Source organism: Bactrocera oleae, chromosome 6, assembly GCF_042242935.1.
Source record: "Bactrocera oleae isolate idBacOlea1 chromosome 6, idBacOlea1, whole genome shotgun sequence".
Classification (NCBI taxonomy): domain Eukaryota; kingdom Metazoa; phylum Arthropoda; class Insecta; order Diptera; family Tephritidae; genus Bactrocera; species Bactrocera oleae.
This window is the reverse complement of record NC_091540.1, coordinates 49,559,379-49,574,845: the sequence shown is the minus strand read 5'-3', so window position 1 is coordinate 49,574,845 and position 15,467 is coordinate 49,559,379. Positions and strand designations below refer to the sequence as shown.

General features: G+C 35.1%; 1 protein-coding gene across 3 annotated transcripts in view; it reads right to left on the bottom strand.

Moving 5' to 3' along the window:
- Positions 1-15,467, bottom strand: part of Fife (regulating synaptic membrane exocytosis protein fife) — a 231,038-nt gene that overhangs the window by 160,794 nt on the left and 54,777 nt on the right. For all 3 annotated transcript variants that reach the window (XM_070111821.1, XM_070111823.1, XM_070111822.1), the window contains one exon: positions 2,239-2,318. The gene's annotated coding sequence lies outside the window, so the exon portion shown is untranslated. The remainder of the gene's footprint in view (positions 1-2,238; positions 2,319-15,467) is intronic.

The window sequence follows — 15,467 nt, the reverse complement described above, 5'->3', positions numbered from 1 at the left end:
AGAAGCGTTCGAAAATTCGCAAGTTCGGAGGCAAGAACATATTTTTTTCCACATGAATTTCATTATGGTTTCACCATGGTCGAAAAATACTCTGAAACTGCAGATTTTCAACGTAAAATATTATTTTATACCTGAAAAGGAAGATGAAACTTCGTGAAATGAAAAAAAATGACAGCCATGTGGTTATAAAGCGCTGTAGGATAGATGTTCTCGTATATCGAAGTTTACAATAGGCTGTCTATGCAGTAGCATTCGGTAAAGCTAGATTTCCAAGATCCAAGAAATATAATCAGCGCGCAGGCTGTTCGCCAAGAGCCCTTGAATAGTTATTGGTCTGTTGGAATTATTTTATCGCAAATGACTTCGCCGCAAATTTCACCTTTTTTCCGTTTTTTTTTTTATTTCAATCGCTAGGGTAAACAATCAATATCGGTCGAACCGATATGTACTTAGCATGCAGAAGAAAAACCAAAATATTGGAAAGATGGCGATTAAAGACATATAAGTTACATATAGTTTAGTTCCGCTGAAATATATTCAGTTCCTTACTTTTACCAAAATCATCGAGATTTTTGAAAATATATACCATGTGATCAAATATGATCCGGATTGGTTTATTTAAACTTCTCTAGATTCCTATCTTCGTTCAACCCTTTTTATGTTCATATGCTTTTTTATCTCCATGTGTCAATTATGTGTTTCACAGATGTTTGTTTATGACACAAAAGGCTGGATTTTTACTATGTTTTGCACAATTACTATGTGTTACAGTGCTTGAAAATCGTCTTTTTGCATTCAAAGACCTTTCTCTAGTATCAAAACGACGTCGAGTAAAGGTCGCAAAAGGGATGTTTGACACCTTAGCTGAAAACCTTATATTCATCAAACGCATCATTACGGGTGATGAGACGTCGAAACTCTTCAACAATCTAACAAATAGAGCTCCAACAATAAGGGAAGTGTTAAGTTTGGTTGTAACCGAACATTTTATACTCTGAGGTCCACATACTTAGGAATCTGAAAAGTTATTATCCGATTTCAACTATTTTTGATCGTGAGATTGCATTCCTTAAATAAACTTTGTTTACAAGTTGTATTTCGATAACGTGGTGTCATATCTATATCGATTAATGAACAAAACTATAATACTCTGTAGCGACATGTTCCAAGAGTATATAAGTGAGCCGAAGCCGAAAATATTAAAATTCGCTGAAGGCACTGAATGCCAACTCAACCGAGGCTTTTACAAATGTATGGAAAATTGAATTGAGCTTTGGTATGTTTGTATTTGGTATTTAGCCTATTTTAATTGGCGATAACAAAAGTTTGTATAAAAATACGCGAAATTGTTATTTTTAACATACGTAAGCTTTATAGTTTTGCCTTATCTTACTATTTTGTTTGTAATAAGTGAAACTATGTATGTGTAGTTTTCTCTTCTTCACACGAAGTCTGCTAATCAATAGGTTATACTTTTTCAGTAAATAACTCATAAACGATAAGCTTAACTTAAAAGTCTTGATTTACTTACATATATATTTAAGCACTTAAAATTTGTTAAATCCAGTTTTAATACTTAAACTCGCAGTACTCGATCACATCGCGTAAAAAATTACACACTTGTGGCATGGGCATGAAATGGAAAATATTCGAAAAGCTTTCGTTGACTGCAATTTCTGCAGAAATTTAAATTGCTGTAAGAAGTAGTACAAGTAGGATATGAACTTTCTTTCTTTTATTTGAAAATTGAAACCTATTTGCGAAAAGCGTTGCCAACTTTTAAGAAACTTAACTACAGTTAGTTAGTTCACCAATTCGAGTAGCAAAAAGGATTCGGCGAATGTCAGTTATTTATGTAGAGTTATCACTACTTGGAAATTATTTAATTTTCTGATTGTTTCTTTGTGATTTATAATTTCTATTCTAATATTTTTCAAGTGCTATAAGCAAACCAAAATCTGACGTTTGATAGAAATTTTAAATAAAAAGTTGATTGAAACGGAATATTCAGTTATATATTTAGTAATAACTGATCTAACATAGTATAATAACATTACAAAACATATTTATATACTTTAATTAGAAGTGTTAAAGCAAATTGTTTTTCTCTAAAATAAAAGATCATTTATAAAATCATCTTTATTAAAAATTAATTTTGTAATAATTAACTTAGTCTCTCATCGCCTCAACCCCAATTAATTTTACATACACAGTTGAAATCGTTCATAATCCACTTACCTCAGAGATTGTAATTTAAGCCCCAATAATTGATTAAGGTCACACAGCCGAGCTCTGCTGCCTTGTTAAATAATGATTATCTGCTAGAAAATATAAAAGAATCTATTAGAAAGACAGGTGGGTAAAATTAATTGTTTATTAAAAATTTACAACAATGCGAAAAATATTAAATCAAAGCGAACAACTAAAGTATCAAGCATTACAATTTTTGGACTATGAACAGCGTGTGTGGTATTTTTGAGATATCTCGAGCATGTTATAAAAGTGGTACACGCTCAAATTTCGTTTAAAACGGAAAACAATTGGTGAGAAACGACTTATTATCCTCTCCTCACCAAATCGTATATTTTCAGTTTTACCACACTTTTATGAACATTAAAAATACCGTTATGTGAGAGGTGATGTGGTTACGGCTTAATTTTGACAATTTCCACGGCACTTAGTAGTGGCATAAAATAATGCGCAGGAAGTTTCAGACGATATATCCGAATGTTTGATCATCAGTACATAACAAATAGAGCAGATTTTAAATACCTAGATTAGCAACAGTTCGAGCCATTTGTTTCTTTACTTTGAATATTTACCCTTGAAACTATCTTATAACACTGCTGCCGTCAGAGAATTCAAGAAAATTCTAACACTTTAGCAACATTATCTTTCTTAAAATAAATTAAAATTCCACATCTCTCCCCACACAATTCTTTGCTTAATGAAACGTGTGTTCCAACACGCCCCCCACTAACCTGAAGATGTGCGACAAAGCGCGCCGCCTGTCATTTTGCCAGCCAGGTAAGCGTTCACAAACTTGGCATAAATTGTTCTCCTAATAGAAGCAAGAGCACAAACACGAGTGCTGTGAGTCAAGTGCCGTTATTTGCCAACTCATGCAAGAGCACACCACTCAGTAAATATCTCGCTCACTAATACGATGTGTAGACGTTGCCTTTCATAGCACGGCATTTGGAAAACTCATACTATTTTAAGGATTTACCATGAAATTCCCCCAACTCAGTTATTAACCTGGTAATGAAGTGTTGAAATTCTTAGATTCGCTTTTAATAAAGTGCGCTGCAAGCCGAGCAGGTTTCACGTAGTGACAAGCACAATTAACGAGAGAAAGAGTTAGTATGAGATAATGAAGGCATTCAGCTGAGGATGTGCTAAAACGAACTGTGATGAGCTTGGATTAGCTTTTATAGTTTTTATATGTGGTATATGTACTGTATGGTTTGTTGTTATTGAATGCTTTGTGATGATAACTATTTATATGGTAGTCACAAATTAAGTTTGTTTGCAAATGTTTTATTTATTTCCCTGAAAAAATTTAAGCCAATTTTAGTTAAAAAGTATAATTCAATGTAATGTGAAGCTGTATCTTTTAGACCGCTTTAGCCTTATTTCACTTTGTTCTGATCTTCTTCTTTTCTTCTTTACAATGACGCCGCTATTAAGATCAATGTTAAATGCTTGGATTCTCTTCTAACTAGATAAAGATATATAATATGGTCCGTTAAAACTTACTGGTAATTCTTTAAAAGCTCAAAGTCATGATCAGAGGTGTTCACATTGTTCTAGTCGAGTCGTTGATTATTAGGTTTTGACTTCTTACCAACAATAATATGTTCGTATGATTTGTATAACTCGGAACCTTTTCTTATCAAAATTCAATGTGAAATATTCAGCTGAGTATGCACTCGCCTATAACGAACGGGTCTATATAGGCGGTGTTAGATATACTTGTAGAAGTCGATTTGGAAGAAAAATATGAAGGTTAATGCGGGCATTCATGGTAAATCACATTCAAAGCTTAATTGGGGCAGAATATGAGAAGCCATCATTTTAACAGAATAGTGCACGATTGTTAACGAATATAACTTTACTTTGCAATAAGAACTATCCTTAGAAATTACTGATTTTAACTATTATCTCTGATGAAAGTCATATATATATAGAGCACATTTCTTAAAGTTTCCTAAAATTACTACTAATTTTAGCCCCAACTTTATCAGACGCCATAGAAATAAATATAATCTAATTCTCCTAATATATGAAAAATACTTATAGAATTTGAACTGAAATTTTATTCATATCATATTTTATTTAAAAAATCGCGGATACTCTAAGCACAAATTCGTCAAAATAACAAAGGCTTCCATCCAGTATAAGATTTTATTATCATAGTTCGAAATTTCTTGAATAATCCTTTTCGTTAATAATTAGACCTCTAAGTTTACGCCCACGCCCACTAAACGCCATTAATTGAAAATCAATAAATTGCCATAATTAAGCTCCACAATAAGGTACAAGACTGTTATTTTGTATAACAAATTAAATTATTACGAATTAAAAATTGGTATTAAAAAGTGTATGTGGCCCCGCCCACTAAAAGGTTCAATACGCATATCTCCTAAACCGCCTAAGCTATAATAATCCAATTTATTCAGGACAAAACTTCTTTGCACCGGTCAATACTTCTCTTAGACCCCCATATACCTAATATAAATATTTTCGAACTTCTGGCTGAATTTATACCGCATATGGCCAATATGTGAGCTATAACGGTGCATTTGTGTGCCTAAACTGGATAACATCGAGTGAAAAGCCTAGCCTCCATATAACTGATATCAGGATTATCAAACATCCGGTGGACTACATTCCTTATAAATATATTGGTGATAGTAAGTGAGGTATTTTTTCCGTTAGTAATATGTAATAATGCTAAAAATAGGTCAAAATGGGTCAATACTACCTCTATCTCTATATGCACGTAAACTGATTTTTGTTATTTTTGCAAACTTTATAACGAATATGCCGGTCAGTGTGTGAGATATTTATTTATAAAATTGCTTGAAAATATGTTTTGGAGAATATTTGTGTGTGATATTTTAATGAAATTGAATGGATAAGCTTTCCTAAATATTATGAAGGTATTTCCTGGCTTTGATCCCTTCCTTACATTTTCTACTTAAAATTATCTCAAATCCAAAAACCAAATATTTTTTTAAATTAATATTGATAATAAAAGAAATTATCGGATGCATAGTAAAAATACTAATTTTTCGCCACTTCCATAAAAAAAGTAATATTTTCTAAAACTTAAATTTCATAGTGCCCAAATTGTTATCAAAAAGCGTATTTCTTCGACTAATACCTGACCTTTCGAGAAAAACGCGTTTAAAGATTTGGAAGCCGATTAAACCAAAAAAGCGTTTACAAACATCAATTTTTTAATTTTCACAGAATATTATGAAATATATATATGTACACTCTAAAAATCTAAAAACAATAAAAATTGTGTTTTAAATAAAACCCTAAGTTAAAACTTGTGCTTAACACTGAAGAGTTGAAGCAAAAAGTTTTTATTTCGTTAAATTAGCTATTATAAATTCTCGATGATGTTATTACTCCCTATATTTATATGACAAATAAGATGATTTGATATTTATCATGTAATATTTGCAAAGGCGTGAATTTCAATTTAACTCGAAATTAATGCGATTGTATTTTTCTGTCTAGGCATATTTATCATAGCAACCTTAAATAGGGTGCAAACACACAAACGGCTTTCGAAATATGCAGATAATGTGACAGACTTTACGTAACCACTCTCTTACACTTCTCTACGTATAATCACACGCACAAATGCCAGAAGAACGAAATACTTATCAATTGACGCAGCCATTCTCCAACAAACACACACACGCAAGCACATTAAAAACTTGCGCATATTTACGTTATTTTCCTCATCGTTAACTTTTACACAAAATCAGCTTAACTTTGTGGCATTCAAAGTCTGCAAATGTCACAATTTTCATATGCCATTTAACTACGCCTCACAATTTTCATGTGTACATTTATTGGAGTTTGTGTGTGTGTGTGTTTGCTGTCCTGTTATATCTGCATTTCCATGCAAATTATCCCGATTGTGATTGCTTGAATAACGGCATAGAGTATGATAACAGTGTACATAAATACACATAACTGTATTATTACATATATCTCCTTGTATATGTGTTTGTTGCAGGTTTTGTGTTTAACCAGCCACGGGGCGTATACGTAACATTTGTTTGAAATGAATTCGAAAGTACCCTGAATTATCGACGGCGACTGGCGAGTGTGTTGTTCTTGATTCAACTTTATTTTACTTCTTTTTTTGTGTTTTGTAACAACTCTTTTAATATCTCTTTATTTTTTGCTTGACTAACGATCTGTCAGCTTAAAGCTGCTTTGCTTCAGCGCATTGTGGGGAATTAATTTTGATCCACTCGTTTGCAATGAATTTATTTCTAGTTGTGGTGAGTGTAAGATTGTTTGTTGTTATTGTTGTTAAATTAAATGTTTGTTTAGATATAACTATAAAATATCTCGAATACTTATTGCTGGCGTCAGCATTTCATTATTCCAGCATTATGAACAGAATGCTGTTTTGCTGCGATCTTCTGTTATATTGTTACATTGCTATTTAGCGTCTCACCAAAATACTGATAATTTTTAAGATCTATATAACTAACTATTTACAATAGTTAATATCTTTAATTAAATAAGTGGCATGCAAATATAACGAGACATACTTAATATAAAAGAAATAAAAAAAAAAGTTCGGACACAGCCGTAAATTGTATTAGATTTATTAGAAATACTAATTACTTCTACCCGTGTAATGAAATGTCTTGTCTCAGGTAAAAAAAGGAGCTTAAAAACTCTTATTACCTGACGAATATGGTATAAATGAAAGACGTGTAATAGTTTCAAGTCTATTGGTCTAGCCGTTTCGGAGATATCTGCTTTAGCGACGCGGAAAACAGAGTTTCAAGAAAAATGTGTTTAAAATTTTGGGAGCCGATTACACTAAGTTAAAAAATTCGTACAAATATGTTCATATCTTCGAAACTAATTGCCAGATCAACAATTTTTGCAGAACATTTTTAAATATACTTAAATTAGGTACACAAAGAAATCGTCTTTTTAAATAAAATCTTTAAGTTTTTATTTAACAGAACTTGGTATAACAACAGAAACAATATATGTATATCACAACTTCTTCTTCTACTCATGGCAGCTACAAGCAAATTCAGTGCGACTGAGTGGGACAACATCCATCCCCCACAACACGCTGGAGCAAAGCAGCTTTAAGCTGACAGACCGTTAGTCAAGCACAAAGTAAAGAGATAATAAAAGAGTTGTTACAAAAAAAAAGAAGTAAAATAAAGTTGAATGAACAGCATCACACTCGTCAGTCGCCGACAATAATTCAGTGTACTTTCGAATTCATTTCAAACAAATGTTACGTATACGTCTCGTGTCTAGTTAAACGAAAGTCTGCAACAACAAAGATATAACAATGTACACTGCTGGCTTTTAAATAAAAATGCAAAAATCGTTTAAAGTAATTTTTTCGCAAGATTGTTTTTTGATGTTTTTAAAGCATAAGAAAATAAAGAATAGGAGAAATTTATGTCGGTAAAAATAGATTTCAGAGCTAAACTAAGACAAAGACTAAAATTCGCTAGTAATATAAAAGTATATGTATGTAGCGATATATTCCTGGTAGTAAAGATGTTTGAGACCTTTGACAGATTTTTGATAATGTAGATCTCCGGATATCTAATATCGGCTCAGTTCCTTATTTGACTTTTACTGCTTTAATACAAAAGGATCAAATACTGAATAAAGCAAGATGTATGTATATCGGATTCCCCGTATTCCGTTGGCATGCAAGCTGCACTTAACTCAGCTCTAAAAGTTTTACGAAAGAGAAAGAAATTGTGTAGAGCACTTTCACTATTGCTACCAAAAAGAAACACGTCATCCCATTGTCGTGACCACACTTTTTGAAGGAGGCGTAATATTGCGCCATAAAGAATATTGCCTAACAGCGGTCCTAACATGGATTCTCGTGGCACTCCATTACAGCGTAAATTTTAATTACAGTGTCATATAATAGTAGTCTGGCAGATAGTTTCTTACAATCTATGTAAATACTCCTACGCTGGCGATTTAAATTTCCGTAAACCCAATACGCTATGTTAAATGCATTTTTAACTTTAAAAGTGATGATTGTGCAGTACTTCCTATTGAATTATCTGCGATTTCTGCCTGTTTTTTGATTGCGTAAATCGTCGAGCTCCTCCTGCAAAAACCATATAGGGTGCTAGATAGGCCATCTTCTACCATCTTTTACCATTTTGGATCCTTAGCTGTTTTATTTGGCTATTTGTGCGACTTCTATATTAGTCAATAAGAACTGGTTATTTGGGCTGTATTTCTTAAGTTTGATATAATGATTTTGAACACTTGCAAGAAACTTCGAGGTAACGTTGGAAAGTGCTCTTATAGGGCTCTTTATAGAGCGTTGTTGTAGACACAACATATTTATTAGTCTATTTACCATCTCTTCCAATTTGAATATATGATCACGATCTGTTTATTTTTTTTCCAGTAGCAAATTCCGGATGTTCTTTAAGCGGTGCCGGACGACCTCTTTTTTCACAGGCGCCTGTTCTAGTGAACGAACTAATTTAAATGCTCCTCTGAAAGGATTCATTTTTACGCTCATACAAGGTGTGTTCCAACGTAAACAGGACTTTAAAAAAAAAGACAGAACAAATGGTTTTATCGATTTTATTCAAAAAAGTCTCCTTCTGCTTTAATACAACTTTTTGCACTGTCCAAAAGCATGTCGAACGAGTGTTTTAGCTCGTTGCCCGGTATGGCCGCCAGTATGTCGGTGCAAGCCTTTTGAATGGCGTCCACGTCTGCATAACGCTTTCCTTTCATCGGCAAATGCATTTTTCCGAAAAGGTAGAAGTCGCACGGTGCCATACAGGTGCATACGGTGAGTGGTTGATTGTTAAAATATGATTTTTGGTCAAATAATCGGCCACAAGCGTCGATCGATGAGAGGGCGCATTATCGTGCAACAAACGCCAACTTCCATCTTCGTGATATTCGGGCCGAAAACGTCGAATACGGCGCACCAAACGCTTCAAAACTCCAAGGTAGAATACCGCATTGACGTTTTGGCCGGGTGGAACAAATACCCTTGGAATCATAAAAACAAATCAGCATTGTCTTCACTCTTGACTTCTCCAGGCGCGATTTTTTGGGTTTCGGATCATTTCTCATTTATGTCCTCATGACCACTTTGAAAAGGTTGAAACCACTCTGCTACGGGATACGCAATCATCGCATTGTTTCATCAATTGAAATGTTTCGGTAAAAGTTTTACCAATTTTAAAACAAAATTTAATGTTGGCTCTTTGTTTGAAGCTCATTTTCGCACCGATGACAAAAACATACTGACACTTAAAATGCAATAACTTCACTTCCTCTAGATGAAATGTCATGATGTTTTTTACTGGAAGTCGATAAAGGATGGCCGATTTTAACGCACTAGTCGACATATTGATGGCGCCACTGGAGTTTACTTTGTTACGTTTTTACTGTTTACTTTGGAACGCACCTTGCATTTACGGTTTCAGTTTATACTAAGGCCTAATGTTTCACCATCGCTTCATTGTAGTCGCTGGTTATCGTCGGCTTTTTGCACATATTACATTTGCGGTAACTTTAAAAATTTCTACAGTTTTGCACATATTTTATTTTTTCTGGTATCCTACCCATACCATTGTACCCCTACTGGAAGGTAGTTTTCTTAATTTGAAGACAGACGCCGCCCAAGAACCCTCTCAATTCGAGTCAGAAGCTTTCGGGAATTTGTTGTTCCCACACTTAGTTATGGGCGACGTCGCTTCATTCCATTTTAGAGACTTCAGGCAGTTATAACCTTTCAAACTATACTCTCCGTTTCCGTCTGCTTTGGTGGGGGACTTAAGGCCGTTCAGCTATCCACCACCTGTTGCGCCCACAGTACCCTAAGTTAGCCCTGTGTAAGTAACAACCTTCTGAGTCTTCTTAATAATAGAAATTTGTATGTTTGTGCTATTCACATTAAATACCGTTATACATACAGATGCCTCAAGCCATTGCTCACATGTGTTGTACGAAGCGAGACCGAAGGCACACAAATCCCACTCATTAGTTCTGTTTTACGCACATTTCTCACGAGTTTTCACTGCTAACGCTGAGGCATGACTTGTTTGCGTGCGTCCGTTGCACATATTTAGGAGTTATATATTTATTATGTAGTTTATTTATTTATAATTTAACATTTACTGCCTGGTATTATTATTTCAATTAATGAAATCTTTCAAATTATGATGTTTGATGATTTACCGAAAACAATAGTTAGTGCTTTAAAACCCACTTTTCGTCAGCTTCGTATCATAGTACAAAAATAGGACTGCAAAAGCTTTAAGCCCTTTTTGAAGAGTTAATGGGTTATATAGACAGCTTGTTTATGGCAGAACTATGCTTAGGGTTTAATTATTATTACAAAGGCAAAGACATTTTTTGAAAGATTGATTTTAAGGTTCTAGTCTTCAGTGTATTAACTTGATTGTAATCGATACTAGCCAAACTTAGATGTGACGATATGTAGTAGTAATAGTGCTAACTTTTTACTCACTGTCGAAAGATAGGCTCTATCAACCTATAGTACGAAACTCAATTTTGGGAAAATAAATAGGTAATCGAGCACAAAGAACAAAACTCTATAGTTGCCCCTATTCGAAAGATAATGATAGAAAAGCAGTGTTTTCTAATGGATTTGGGAAGTTTAGAATATTTTCAAAAGGGTCACGTTTGGGTTAATAAAAAGTTCCATTTTTATTGGGTATGCCACCGTCGACTTATAGATGAAATTTCATAGCTCGCTAACTTCTCCATCGTTATTAAAAAAAGTTTTCACTTTTTCTTAAAGATCGGATTACAATCAAGTCCGATTTTCATATAACACCTTTTTGAGTGTAAAATGCTTTGGTTAACCCGAATCCCGTCTCTACGAACTTCAAATACATTATATGAAAATAGCCAGCATACTATAGTGAACAATTATCCGATATACCATACAAAAATCATTGAAGGCATGAGTTGTGTGCTATCCTGGCAAATTTCATAATCGTGATATTTTATACCTTCTCTCTTTCATCCTAACTGAACAATCATTTGTATATTATATCTCGGGGTGACTACTTTGTCAACATGAAGAGAACAAAACTGATATTCATGAATAAACAAACACTTTTGAAGGGAATACAAAATTCGCGATACTTTTTAAACAAACCTCGTATGTAAGTGAAAATAGAAGACATTTCTCAGAAAGAAAGAATGCTAAATGTTAAAAAAAAAGTATGGAAAACATCGATAAATACAATAAGAGATGAAATTTGCTGAATGAATAAATGAATTTCACCATTTGTATAAAGATTTAAGACGTTAGCCGCAAAGCTTTTTGGAATATATAATATATGAACTATTTCAGCGTGGGTCGCCGATAAAAAACTTGGCTTTGGTCAGCTTGCACTCTCTGTACGCACACAGTTTTGAAGCTTATATCTCGCATTTGTCAGCCGTGCGCTCGGATCGACTTTCAGTATTCACTCTGCAGGCACCCTTAGTCGGCAGTTTCAAGAAGATTTAGGTTAAGCCTGCTTATTAAGAGGATGCACGATTGGAAGGTGCAACGAAGGTGAAAGCAGTATCAAATATTCGGATGGAGTGCTGTCAAGGACAGCTTTCTTATAAAAAAGCATTAGATCTTCGAAGGAGAATTTAATCAAATGAGCGAAAAAAGTGAGGAGAGTAATTTTAAGGTGCCGTTTATTAAATTGTTATCAGGTAGCCGCCACACATCAAATCTTTGAGAGCCTTCATCAACCCTAAAATAATTGAGGGTGTTAAAGTTAGTTCTTCAAACATATTACGCATCTTTAGCAGATGTCAGCAAATTTATCTGAATGCCTAAATGTGCACACAATTCGTGTATAAGTCGCATAAGTAGATATATGCTTGTGTTCACAAAATGGCAACGAACTCACGCAAGCAAGTCACGCCTCAGCGTTTGCAGTGAAAACACGTGAGAAATGTGCGTAGTACTCAATGGATGAGTGGAATTTGCGTACCTTCGGTCCCGCCTCGTGCACAACACTTTGTCGTGCAATGGTGTTTTATTGTCAGCAGGACACGTTTAAAGACACATGTGAGCAATGGCTTGTAACAACTTGTATGTATAACGGTATTTTATGTGAGTAGCAAAATACACACACACACATATGTCCTTAAAGAAAGCAAAGTGTCGTGCATTAGATGGCTCTGGTTCTCACACGCATAACTTGCGTGAGTGCACACGGCAGCGTCGGTGTTGAAAATGGGTGCGTACCGTGGGCGTACTTCGTCGTCTTCACATTATCAACAGTCAACAGTTAATTTCAGTTATATCAAATTGGGGCAACAGGCGTCAGCAAAATAAGAACAACCAGTTTCATGTACAGTTATTTCAGCGTTACTCTTTTTCGTGTAACTACAAAAAATCGAATGGCCTGTCTCATTAAACGCTTTTCATCTGGCAACTCTTGAACACTGTGAAGATAAAATTTGTTATTATAACTTTGTGCATGTGTATGTGTATGTTGTGTTAGAGGTGCCCTGCTGGGTGTATTCTTCTGAGTCCCCACATACCATCACTTTCATAGTGCGCCACAATTCAGGGTTAAGCTGTACTTTGGCATTCAATCGTACTACCACACACACCAGACACACATAAGCTAATGAGAATATGCCAATGCAGAATTTATAATAAAGGGTGTTTTTTTAGACATGTGGTTTTCAATGAGGCAATCCTTTTTTCGGTTATAATCGTCGACAGTTTCCTAAAGATATCTCGTTAAATGAAAAACTTTTCCATGCAAGCACAGGATCTCGATCTTTCTGTTCGTATGACAACTGTATGCAATAGTGGGCTGATATCGGCGGTTTATCGACAAATGAGCAGCATCTTACAGAGAAAAGGGCGTGTAAAAAATTTCATATCGATACCTCAAAAACTGAGGGACTAGTTCACGTATATACAGACAGACACACGGACATGGCTAAATCGACTCACTTCATCTTGCTGATCATTGATATATATATTTTATAGTGTCTCTGACGTTTCCTTCTGGGAGTTACAAACTTAGTGGAAAACTTAATATCAAGAGATTGCCACCGATGCCGATTTTCACAAGAAAATTTTTATCAGAGTTGAAAATTACTTTTAGTTAAATGGGTGCGCTTATTAACAATATTATCACTTTTGGAACGATGATAACCCATAAGCCATCATAGAGACGCCGTTAAATCTTCTAAAAGTTACTGATTGGTGTCCTCTATGGACAGAGGAAATCATAGGGATATATACATATCTTCAAAATTGAAACTGGCCATAGTGGGGAACGCGTTAGAGCCAGCATGGACTTGTTCGTCACTGAATTGAAGGATGTTGAACTGAATGATCTTTGATTCCAACAAGATGGCGCTACATACCATACAGCCAACGAAATAATCAATTTAATTAAGCTTAAGGAAGAAAACTTTTGGTGACCGCACTAACTCGTGTCGTTGGCTTATGGTGTCACCTCAAGAAGCGCAGGACTATTTTTTTATAGATAAGCTCGGGACGATTGACGCCTTGGAAAGGAATATTCGACTTGTTATTGCTGACATACGGCCACAATTTCTGCAAAAAGTGCTCGGAAATTGTGCCTCGTCGCTGGAATTTATTCGAGCCACCAACGGCGATGACTTGCTCGAAATAATATTTAAAACATAATGGCAAACACATATCTTTATAATAAAGTTAATGCTTGACCATATATGCGTTTTAATTCTCCTTGAAAACCACATGGTTAAAAGAACGCTTTTATTATGGATTGTGCGAGTATGTATGTGTAATTGCGCTGCCGAAATGTGTGTTCTGCCTGATAAACAAATTTCCAGAACTTCTATTGCGCAAAACAACAACATAATATGTATGTGTGCGTCTGTTATGAACTCAGACAGTTCCAAATACCTGCATGTGTGCGTGCGAGTGGGTGAACGTTTTTATTTTATTGTGTATGTCTACTGGCAGTAATGATTTAATATGGAATTTAATTGCATAAAACAACAAATAAGGACGATTTAAGTTCGGATGTAACCAGACATTTCATACTTTTCCAACTTGCCAGGATCAAGACCAAATACCTTCAAGTGTTGACAAAACTTGAGGTAAAGTTGCAAAAGAATTTAACACTCATTGTTCGACGAAATCGTGAGTGGATTACAATCAACTTAGCTTATTAACTTATATTAATTAATAGATTAGTTTTATAAAATAAAGCCTGTCGGAAGTTCGAAAATCTTTCTACTTGATAAATAGGAGCTAAGGGAAATATTGATCCGATTCAACCCCTTTTTGACATACAGACATACCATTGTCAGAAAGGGATTATCTTCGCATTTCTATAATATATATCACATGATTTGGGGTTAAAGTTTGGTCTGATTTGGACAATTTTTGCGCATACGAAGGCACAGCTCAAAAGCACTAATTCGGCAATAGTTTTATTCGGATACAATGATTGGTTCTTGATTTATATACTGGAAAGTTAAAGAATCAGGTGTAAAGTGTTATATAAAAAGTAGGAGCGGTTTAGTCTGATTTTCGCACTGTGATGTGGGAATAGGTAGGGTAGGTAGGTAAAGTGGCTGTCATTCGACACACTTAGGCCTTTAGGAGGCCCATTGTGATACCACTGGGACTGTGATCCCCTCACTCTACTGGCTCCTCTCTGAACCACCGAGTACTTCTGATGAACTTCATCAGTGTGACAAGTTTTATCTGTGCAACCTCCGAGACGTCGTCAAGAAACCCACGACCCATGGTTGCGATTCTTTTCCTATATAGTGCTGCGCAATCGCATAGAAGATGTTTAATGGTCTCCTCCTCTTCTACTTCCTGGCAGCTTCTACAATAGTCGTTATATGGCGCGCCAAGTCTACTTGCATGTCTGCCTATTAGACAGTGGCCTGTTAGTACTCCTACGAGAGTTCTTATATCATTCCTCTTGAATTTTAACAGTCGGCATGTGCGGCTCATATTCCATTCTTGCCACGTTTGCCTGCTGGTTGAGCAGGTCAGGGATTGATTCCACTGACACTCGGCTATATTAATGACATGTTTGTCGATTAGGTATCTACACGTAGCCAGAGGCATATTTATGTCCACCTTACCAGGATCTAGTTGTAGGGTGGTGCCTGCTCTGGCTAGTTCATCTGCTACGCAGTTACCAGGGATGTCACTGTGTCCTGGA